Genomic DNA, 8,512 nt, shown 5'->3' on the forward strand with positions numbered 1-8,512 from the left:
CTCATTCATTCCAGTTGGCAGCCCAAGTCTCACAGGCTGCCAAGGATGGTTGGAATCTCATCCTCCTGTTCCCCACTTCACAACTGAGAGAACTGAGGGACCTGGGGAATCAACTCCCCTCCCACCTCGCTGAGTTTAGATCCTGGGGTAACGTGACTCACTGGATTAAGCATTAGATGACATTTTGTTCTGGCAGGACTGGAGCACAACCTGGGAGATTCCAGTCATTTTCTCTCTGGATCACCATGTCGCCTACATAGCTAGCACATTCTACAGTGATTCCTGAGAACTGGGAGCCATTGCTAGAATACATTTCACCAGGACTGCTCTCACCAGCAGATGGTCAGGCCTTCCTGGGGCAGTCTTCCCAAGAGCACTGAAGGATGTCTGCTGGTCTACCATGACGGTGACAGTAGAGGATGCAATATTTGCCATGATTAGGGACAGATTTATCATCATTATTCTATGAGCACCGACTCTCCTAAATGGTATGAAAGGTCTCATAAAGGCACAAGGCTAGAATGAATTACATCTCCTCTTTGTTTCTAGAAAGCCTGATGAGCAGCTTTAGGTTGCTGGCCCAGTGGTGCATCTCATTCCCAGGAGTGCTATCCAGGGGGACCTCCTGTAGCCCAGTGTGCAGGATCCCACCATCTGCCTGCTTTCTACCTCACCAACACACAGGATCCCACATTGCACACCTGGTTTTTAGGTCACTCCCAGGATGCCTATAGAGAAAGAGGGAGCCCTCAGGTGTGTATACTGCACTGCTTTCTCCACTTTGTTTTTCAGCGGCCTGATCAAGGATATGGGGGTCTTGCCATTCACCAGCTAAGTTATAGTTGCACAAGCTCAGCTCCCCCCTATACAATACTGGTCATTAAGCCCCTACAGAGAGGGCTAGCATTAGAGGGCTGACAATCCTTTTATGTCATTGCCACTGGGATACTTCCCATCCATGTAATCAAAGGAAAGTAGTGTGTTAAAGTACCAGCCCACTGAGGTTTTGTTGGTAATGGTCATGACATTTTGCCACCTTGAGCCAGTTAACACAGGGCACTCTGGCTTCCTTTCATGAGGCTAGTGCTGGATCCTCACTTGGTAAGCTAAGGCTTGGGTTCTGCAGGTGTATACTTTGGTGTTAAGAATGCTGGTAAAATTTACTAGCAGGATAAGAGGGCCACTGTGGTTCATGAGATAACAAGGTCTGGGGTGGCAGATCCAACATCTCATCAGGGTACATGTGGTGGCCCCTGCTTGGGGGAATTTAAAGAAGGAGTTATGCCTCCAGGCCCCTGCTGCCATGTCCTGTGGAGAAAGCAGACTCTCAGGTGAGTGCCCCAGTACCCTTTCTCCCTTGAGTCTCCCATGTTCCCTGTCCATTGGATGTTGAAGAGTGATGCTGATGGGGTAGCACCCAGTCCAGGGGCTGCTGCTTCTGGGGGCACAATTGCCCTTGTTGCTTGACCCAGACCTTTTAGCCTCCTCCTTCTAGTCTAGAAAACAGGGAAACATCCTATAAACACAGGGCATGTCTGAAAATGTGACCCACTTGAATGGGAAGATAGTGCCAATAGAGGGACATTAGCATCTTGGTATTCCTCGGTCACATCCCTTACCCCTGCGGGAACTCATAGAGAGGAAGCAGGTAGGGAAGCTTTACTTCCAGATTAGATTTAGGGGGTTCTATCTGGGGTACTATGGAGGTCTACTTCCCAGCCCTCCTTTCTCCAGGAAGTGCACTGTAATGAGAAAAGGGAAAAAAGAGTGGCCGAAGGTACTGACACTGGGAGTTTGCAGGTGCAGCCTAATCAGGTTCCACACCCTCCACGCTCAGTGTTCTCAGCATGCCTGTATTGCCGCGTTTCCCCAGCACTGGAAACCAGTGTGCAGTGTCCACACTGCCCTAGTCAGACGGGGATGTACTCCACTAGCAGGCCATCAGTGGCTGTGTGAGGCTGCTGTTACATCGTTCAGGGGCTGCCCTGGTCTGTGGATGACAGGGTGCGTGGAAAGTCTGTCTTGTGCCATAGGCAGAGTGAAGTTGTTCTTTGATCAGAGTGAAGTCCTATGGAGTATCCAAAAAGATGACGTCAAGTCCTCTCAAGGGTGGCCATGGTAGTCTCAGCACCCACATGATAGACATACATTGGCAGCCTGCTGTCACAGTCCTTGTTCCCACACAGTGGTTCTTTAATAGTTCAGTTACTCAGTTGTCATTTTTCTGACATGAGGGAAGGCTGTTGGAAAACAGCTCATAGGTTCAAAAAATATGCATTCAGAGTCCAGAGTGCTCACCATTACACCATGGAACACACACCCCCCCTCCGAAACAAATTAAAAAACAAAGACCATATTATTCTCTCAATTGATGTGGAAAAAACTTTTGATAATATGCAGCATCCCTTCATGATCAGAACACTTTAGAAAATTGGTATAGAAGGGACATTTCTTAAACCGATAGAGGCCATCTACAGCAAACCCACAGCCAATATCGTATTGAATGGAATTAAATTGAAATCATTTCCAATCAGATCAGGAACCAGACAAGGCTGCCCATTGTCTCCACTGCTCTTTAACATTGTAATGGAAGTTTTAGCCATCGCAATTAGGGAAGAAAAGGCGATCAAGGGTATCCATATAGGGTCAGAAGAGATCAAACTTTTGTTCTTCACAGATGATATGATTGTATATCTGGAAAACACTAGGGATTCTACTACAAAACTCTTAGAAGTGATCAAGCAATACAGCAGCATCTCAGGTTACAAAATCAACATTCATAAATCGGTAGCCTTTATATATACCAACAATAGTCAAGCTGAAAAAACAGTTAAGGACTCTATCCCATTCACAGTAGTGCCAAAGAAGATGAAATATTTGGGAGTTTATCTAACAAAGGACGTGAAAGATCTCTGTAAAGAGAACCATGAAACTCTAAGAAAAGAAATAGCTGGAAATGTTAACAAATGGAAAAACATACCATGCTCAGGGCTGGAAAGACTCAACATTGTTAAAATGTCCATACTACCCAAAGCAATTTATAATTTTAATGCAATCCCTATTAAAGCTCCATTGTCATACTTTAAAGATGTTGAAAAAATAATACTTCATTTTATACAGAATCAGAAAAAAACCTTGAATAGCCAAGACATTACTCAGAAAGAAAAACAAAGCAGGAGGAATCACTCTACCAGACCTGAGACTATACTATAAATTGATAGTGATCAAAATAGCATGGTACTGGCACAAAAACAGAGAAGTAGATGTCTGGAACAGAATAGAGAACCAAGAGATGAACCCAGCTACTTACCCTTATTTGATTTTTGACAAGCCAATTAAAAACATTAAGTGGGGAAAAGATTCCCTATTTAACAAATGGTGCTGGGTGAACTGGCTGGCAACTTGTAGAAGACTGAAACTGGACCCACACCTTTCACCATTAACTAAGATAGACTCTCACTGGATTAAAGATTTAAATTTAAGACATAAAACTATAAACATACTAGAAGAGAGTGCAGGGAAAATCCTTGAAGAAATTGGTCTGGGTGAGCATTTTATGAGGAGGACTCCCTGGGCAATTGAAGCAGCTTCAAAAATACACTACTGGGACCTGATCAAACTAAAAAGCTTCTGCACAGCCAAGAACACAGTAAGTAAAGCAAGCAAACAGCCCTCAGAATGGGAGAAGATATTTGTAAGTTATGTCTCCGACAAAGGTTTAATATCCAGAATCCACAGAGAACTCAAACATATAAGCAAGAAAAGAACAAGTGATCCCATTGCAGGCTGGGCAAGGGAATTGAAGAGAAACTTCTCTGAAGAAGACAGGCACACGGCCTACAGACAATTGAAAAAATGCTCATCATCTTTAATTGTCACAGAAATGCAAATCAAAACTACGTTTAGATATCATCTAACTCCAGTAAGATTAGCCCATATCACAAATCCCAAGACCAGAGATGTTGGTGTGGATGTGGAGAAAAGGGAACACTTCCATACTGCTGGTGGGAATGCAAATTAATACATTCCTTTTGGAAAGATGTTTGGAGAACACTTAGAGATCTAAAAATAGATCTGTCATTCAATCCTATAATCCCTCTACTAGGTATATACCCAGAAGACCAAAAATCACATTATAACAAAGATATTTGTACCAGAATGTTTATTGCAGCCCAAATCATAACTGCTAAGTCATGGAAAAAGCCCAAGTGCCCATTGATCCACGAATGGATTAATAAACTGTGGTATATGTACACCATGGAATATTATGCAGCCTTAAAGAAAGATGGGGACTTTACCTCTTTCGTGTTTACATGGATGGAGCTGGAACATATTCTTCTTAGTAAAGTATCTCAAGAATGGAAGAAAACGTATCCAATGTACTCAGCCCTACTATGAAACTAATTTATGGCTTTCAAATGAAAACCAGTTATAACCTAAGAATATGGGGAAGGGGGAGAGGGAGAGGAGGAAGGAAGGAAGATGGGCAGAGGGAGGGTGATTGGTGGGATTACACCTGCGGTGCATCTTACAAGGGTACATGTGAAACTTAGTAAACGTAGAATATAAATGTCTTAATACAGTAACTAAGAAAATGCCAGGAAGGCTATGTTAACCAGTGTGATGAAAATGTGGCACCTCACCCTCAGCTCCCCCTCAGACCACTAGGCACTGGATTCTCATAAGGAGTGTACCGCCTATATCCCTTGCATGTGCAGTTCACAGGAGTGAACATCTAATGCTGCTGTTTATCTAATAGGAGGTGGAGCTCAGGCAGTGATGCGAGTGGTGGGGAGTGGCTATAAATACAGATGAGGCTTTGCTCACTCACCCTCCCTTCACCTCCTGCTGTGTGGCTTAGTTCCTAACAAGCCAGGGACTAGTATCAGTCCATGGTCTGGAGGTTGGAGACCATAGTCCTATAGGATGCTTTGTCCCTTCTTGTCCTTTGGAGGCCTGGTTAGGACCCTATCTTGAAGCTGCCACTTCCATTTGATAATCAGGCTTTGTTGGGCCTGTCCAGTTTTATTGGTGAGGTTTGTAAGCACCCAGGTGGGATGGACAGTTCAGGTCACAGTGTCATATGTGGCATTCTGGCCATAAGATGTTCAGTTTTCACCCGTGCCCAGCAGCAAGCAAAAAGTTGCCATTTCAAAGATCCATTTCTGGTGGCTGACTCAGACAACTTACATCTCCAAAATCCAAGAGGCTGGTGCTCTTCAGTGGCAGTTTTTTATTTCCAGAGATTCTGCTCAGCATGTGTGCAGCTGAAAACATTTGTAATTCTATCAGGCTTTCAAAGGCAGTGCCTGGGGCACAGCTTATTGAATGGCTTCCAAGTGTTGCTGCCAAGCACCCTGTTCAAAGTTGGCAACTTGGTGGGTCATCTTGTCTAAGGTGGCCAAAAATATCCATACTATCTCCAATATCCAAAGAGGCCTGTTGTTGGGCCTCCTTTTTATTCGTGAGTATAGGCAAGGCCAACAATTTTGGCCACTGTAGCTTGGATATATTTTTGTCATTCCACCTAGGTGGCCTTGGCTTTCAGCCTAAAGTCATCTATTGTTAGACTTCATGCCCTGAAGGCCTTTTTGACTAGGCAAATTGGGCTTTTGCATTGTAATAGGGTGTTTTGTAGCAAGTCCTGAAATAACAAAGCAATGTGCAATGCTGCACTCTACATGCAGAATGACTTTTGTTAAATAATTCATTGGGGCTTTGGTAGCTTAGGTAATAGGCAGGAGTGGATATGCCCCATTGTTACAGCTTGAATTCTTGGCTGTGAGAGGCCAAGCCTCTCAAATCTTGGTATAGCCTCTCAGGTGGCAGCTATGGACTGTGCCACAGCAGCCAAAATGACTATAATGTACTCAGTGGTGGGAACCACAATCACTGGCACCCAAAATGGTCAAAGGGGTCTGATCTGCAAGTAGATAAGCACCTTGGGCCATTGTGTTTGTCCCTAAACTTCCTGATGTCATTAGTTTTATTTTTCCTCATTTCCCCCTTTTATCTTTTTTTTTTTTTTTTTTTGAGACAGAGTCTGACTTTGCTGTGGTGTCACAGCTCCCAGCAACCTCTAGCTCTTGGGTTTAGGTGATTCTCTTGCTTCAGCCTCCTGAGTAGCTGGGAGTATAGGCACCCACCACACACCTGGCTATATTTTTGTTGCAGTTTGCCTGGGGCTGGGTTCAATCCCACCACCCCCGTATATGGGGCTGTCACCTTACTCACTGAGCCACAGGTGCCACCCTTCCTCCTTTAATCTTGACAGCAGTATAGGGCCACTGGTCTTGAGTGGGGGACCCAGAGACCTTAACCTCATCCTTAACTGCACTACTCAGCCAGAGACTTTTGGATCTGCAACATCTTTGATAACTTAAATAATCAGTGACTAAAACTGAGAGTCACAATCAATTGAGGTTCATTAAGCCAAAGTCTAAGGACATGCCCAGGAAAAGCACAGACCAGAAAAGCATCTGTGGTCCAGGCTCTCTGCAGACAGATTTGGGAACTGGGTATTTAAAGGAGAAGGCATACAGAAAAGAGGAAAGAATGGGAGGGTAGGCTGAAAAGAAAGAAATCAATTATGTAGTTTCTCAGAGTAGGCAGAGGATGCACTGATCTCATCTGTCCCTGGTCTGCATCTGTGGAGATAAACTTGTCTTTGATAGCATCAATGTGGATCTTCCCAGAACTGAGTAATACAGAATTCCACCACTCAGGGCTGGACAGTGATTCCCCCATTCTCTAGCCCCAGTTGAGCTCAGAAATGAGATCCCCGTTTCCAGGCACAAACAGGCTGCCTTTTCCAAGCCACATCCTCTGGGCTCTAGCAAGGTCATGAACAAAGCCGTGTGAGTCATTTTTTGGGTAGTTCCACCTTGAGTAGGGAGCACAGGCCCCAATCCCTTCTCTGAGACAAAAACTTGTAAGGACTTGATAACTTTGCCCTAGTGGAGGAGGGACTACATTCATTTGTTAATGCCCTCATTAACTTTGAAAAGATTTTTTTTTCACCTACTAAGTCCTGGCCAAAATGCCATATATACCCCTAGACAAAGGGCCCATGTGAAAGACTTCCAATTTAGGTCTTCCCCTTTACCAGAAGCTCTGGTGCTTTTTACTCCTTCTGTATTTCTTTCTGTCTAATAAAATCATATCTTACCACTGATCTGTGGTCCGTGGGTTCATTCTTTGAATCCCCAAGACCAAGGACCTACTGAGGAAGAAATTCCAGTATCATCAGGGTCAAGGATTTATTTTGGTTGTAGCTCTAAGGTTATAATTGGCATGTGCTTGTTTTATGGGAGACATATATCCTTACAGGTTTAGGGCTAACAAGGTGATTCCCTGTAAGAGCCATCCAGAGAGGCAAAGAATCTTTGTTGTTGTGGGAACCTGGTTTATATAAAGTTGTGACACAGGGTGGTGAAATCACAGCTATTGGCTTGAGGGGAGGATGGCTGTGCTTCATGATGCAGTTCCCAAGCTTGGTCTCCTTTTTAGCTTAATGAATTTTGAGGGTCTCAAGATTTTACTTTTCCTTTACATACTCTCCCGTTCTTCAAATTCTTTCAAAGAAAGCATTGTAGAAGAGATAGGGAAAAATAGAATGAGTCTGCATAATTGCCAAGTCATGAAAGCAACCTAAGTGCCCATCAATGGATCAACAAACTGTGGTATATGTATACCATGGAATATCTTTCAGCCATTAAAAAAGTTGGAGACTGCGTGGCACCTGTAGCTCAGTGGCTAGGGTGCCAGACACATACACTGGAGCTGGGTTGAAATCTAGCCCAGGCCTGCCAAACAACAATCAATGACAACTACTGAGAGAGGATACCCGAGAAGGGTGAGGTGCAGGAGAACAGGTCTTCTCAAGGAGACCACAAGGATACATGCAGTACCCAGGACACCTGCAGGGTCCTCTCCATGGTGACTCAGCTCTTGGGAATTTGTAAACTTAACTTCCTAGAACTTGGAAATTTCCAAGTTCTGTGAAATCCTATAGTTCTGTAGGAGCTGGAATAGCATCTCCTGCTTGCTTCAAACTGGCCAGGGAGAAGGATATCTGTGGGGTGGAACTTTTTGACTGTCAATAAAAAGGGAAAGACCAAGGCAGTTGGGGAAAGTGGCCATTTGAAATTCTTCTATGCTGTAAGCTCCAGGCTGGTGAATAAAGCTCTTCCTCTTATAAACGTGGTGTTAGGGTGCTTTCTCTCTCCCTTGGGCCTTGTCTTCCTGCAACACTACAACCAAAAAATAGCCAGGCATTGTGGTGGGCACCTGTGGTCCCAGCTACTTTACTTGGGAGGCTGAGGCAAGAGAATCACTTAAACCCAAGAGTTAGAGGTTGCTGTGAGCTGTGACACCATGGCACTCTACCCAGGGTGACATAGTGAGACTCTGTCTCAGGGGGGGAAAAAAAAGAAAGATGGAGACTTTATGTCTTTTATATTTACCTGGATGGAGATGAAGCACATTATTCTTAGCAAAGTATTGCAAGAAT

The sequence above is a fragment of the Nycticebus coucang genome, chromosome 1 (assembly GCF_027406575.1).
Source record: "Nycticebus coucang isolate mNycCou1 chromosome 1, mNycCou1.pri, whole genome shotgun sequence".
NCBI classification, from domain to species: Eukaryota; Metazoa; Chordata; class Mammalia; order Primates; family Lorisidae; genus Nycticebus; species Nycticebus coucang.